The following is a 3,109-nucleotide window of genomic DNA, read 5'->3' on the forward strand; positions in this document are numbered from 1 at the left end:
AAAAAATAAATTTTATGTAATATCATAGTAACCTGTGAATTATGTTTATTTGTAGTTTGTTACACATTAAAACCTTATCAAATAACCAAGGGATAGTTTTGGTTCTCTGATATTTTTTAAACTTTCAGTTTATAAAATTTTAGCTAATTCAGGTTTATTTATTATAAAAGGTATATTTGTCAAAGTATAAGGATAAATATAATTTAACTAATAGAATTTAAATATTTAAATGTTTAGTGGTTAAATATTTAATATGAAATTTTAAATATTTAATTATGGTATGTGAGTCTCATTGGGCCTCTAGTTCTATAAATATTGGTGGTAGTATTGCTTCTAATTCCAAAATAGAATTGAATATTGGCTGGTCATTTAAAATTAAAGGGTCATCATTAATTTCCATAAGTATGATATTAGTATCATATAATAAAATATTCTGTTATAGATATATTTACAGAATTATTTAGCAACTGAAAAGTGACAGTGTTAAAAATTGAAAGGTGGCCCCAAAGCATCACTGAATTTTTCTTGTTTTTATTATCTTCACGGAATTCTACATGTAAGAAGAGGAACATATATGTAAATCAAGGCTTGGCAAAAGTCTATTTCATTTGATCAACAATTTTGTCTTCATCATTGTCTCAAAATATATTTTGAACTGAGAGTCAAAGCCGGTTCCTAGTCCAGTTCTGTCCCTCAGTTGCCCGCCTCCTCTTCTTCCAATATGACAGATGCGGCTGTGTCCTTTGTCAGGGACTTTCTGGCTGCTCTAAGACCAGGGTTGCGCCTGTGGAGCGGGTCAAGCTGCCTCTCCTGGTACAGCATGCGCCAAGTACATCACCACGGAGAAGCAGTACCAGGGCATTATAGACTGCATGGTTCCTATCCCCAACAAGCAGGGAGTCCTGTCCTTCTGGTATGGTAACCTGGGCAATGTCATCAGATACTTCTCCACCCAGGCTCCCAAGTTTGCCTTCAAAGATAAAAACAAGCAGATCTTCCTGGGTGGCGTGGAGAAGAAGATCGCTTCTGGCGCTGCTTTGCAGGGAAAAGTAGATGAAATCAATACACACTCTTGTGTTTTGTGTGTCCTCTTCATTTTGCCCTAATCCATCCAGCAGCTGGTGTGGTGAAATCCAGAGATAAAAGGGAATTCAAAGGCCTCAGTGACGGGGACTACCTGGTTAAGATCTACAAATCTGATGGGATTAAGGCTTTAGTGCATCCGTGCAGGGTAGTATCATCTACCAAGCTGCCTACTTTGGTATGTACAGCACTGTAAAGGGAATGCTTCCAGACCCCAGAAGACTCACATCTTAATCAGCTGGATGATTGCACAGCCTGTCACTGCGTTGCTGGGTTGACTTCCTATCCATTTGATACTGTTCACTGTGGCATGATGATACAGTCAGGGCTCAAAGGAACGGACATTATATACAGGCAAGATAGACAAAGATTGCTCCTGATAAAGGAGGCAAAGATTTTTTTCAAGGGTGCAAGGTTCAATGTTCTCCAATGTCCAATGGGTGGTGCTTTTGTACTTGTATGATGAAATCAAGATGTTCATATAAGTTATTTCCTAAGTTTTCTCCCACCTGTGAACAGCATGTTGTATTATATAACATATCTTGAGCATTCTGGACAGACTCTTGGCTGTTTATCAATGCCAAGTATTTCCTGGATGAAAATAGGAAGCATTAATATTCATCTGACCAGTTTTCTCTTAAAGCCATTTCCATGATGATGATGATAATAATGATGGGACTCAATTCTATTTTTTTATTTCATCATTCCTGATAAATAACAAATTTGAAGAAATAAAAATATCTAAAAACAAAACAAAAAAATTCTTGAGACATTACAGCTCAGGGGTTAAAACCATATGTTATTTTTAAATGAGTCTGATCTGAGTTTCAATTTGACAGTTTATTTCTAACTTTTTTAAAAAAATAATTACTCTTTGTTTATTGCATAGGTTAAGTTATCCCTAATGCTCCTAGCATATCTCATAACATTGCCTTCTTAACTTCAGTCCTTTCAGCAAAACTCTGTAAAATTCCCAGGAATATTTCTCTTCTAAAAACATCACAAAGAATTGGGACAAATTTAGTTAGTAATCTACATGAACAGTAACCACTGGGATCTTGAATTATTATTATTATTACTATTATTTATATCCTTAATCTTTTTTCTTTTATTTTTAAATTTATTCTAATTTGTTACATATGACAGCAGCATGTATTTGAATCCATATTACTCATATATCACCCAATTTTTCTTATCTCTGGTTGTGCACGACGTAGTCACACCATTCGTGTCTTCATACATGTATTAGAGTAATGATGTCCATCTAATTCCACTGCCTTTCCTACCCTCATGCCCTCTCTCTTCCCCTCCCTCCCCTTTGCCCTATCAATTTCACAGTTTTTTCTAACTTTTTGATGTGAGGCAAGTTATTTAGCCAACTAAAAGTCTCAATTTCCTCATTTTAGAAATGACAGTAATACTACTAACACTGATCTCATAGCATTAGAGTGAGGATTAAGCAAAAAAAAATGTATTTTGCTTAGCACAATAATTGACTGAGAACAAGCACTCAATAAGATGATAGCTACTTAAGAGGGTCAGCCAGCATTAGTTCTGGGTTATAAGAAGATTATTTTGATATGAAAATAGTCTCTTTATTTATGAAAATAGATGATTGATAATTTTTACAAAGTCCTTTTTTCTCCCTGGCATTCAGTTAATTGTAGCTGTAGTTTAAAATCCACCTTGTCTGTTTTTCTACCATTCATTCCTTAAGGAAAAGTGGACAATTCTGGTTTGGAGATAATGAAGCTTAGAAATTTTCAAATTCTTTCCTTGGATGTTTGTGATAAAACATCATTGTCCCTTTGAGCTGAGATGGGCTGGTAGTGAGAGAAAAAGAGAGAAAAGAAGGGAAGAATATTAAAAACCAAAGAAAGAAAATACTGATGACATAAAAACAATAGACAGTGGGAGAAAGTGTTCTAATTTTTAAAGTCAAGTCTTAAAACTACATAACGTAAGTCATTTTTTAGTATTAGAGATAAGAATAGAAAATATATAAGATATCATGGGAAAACTGAAG

General features: G+C 34.5%; 1 pseudogene; it reads left to right on the forward strand.

The window, feature by feature from the left end:
- Positions 1 to 721: 721 nt before the first annotated feature.
- On the forward strand, positions 722 to 1,568 carry LOC113178739 (ADP/ATP translocase 2 pseudogene; annotated as a pseudogene).
- The last annotated feature ends 1,541 nt before the right edge of the window (positions 1,569 to 3,109 follow it).

This window comes from Urocitellus parryii, chromosome 2 (assembly GCF_045843805.1).
Source record: "Urocitellus parryii isolate mUroPar1 chromosome 2, mUroPar1.hap1, whole genome shotgun sequence".
Taxonomy (NCBI): domain Eukaryota; kingdom Metazoa; phylum Chordata; class Mammalia; order Rodentia; family Sciuridae; genus Urocitellus; species Urocitellus parryii.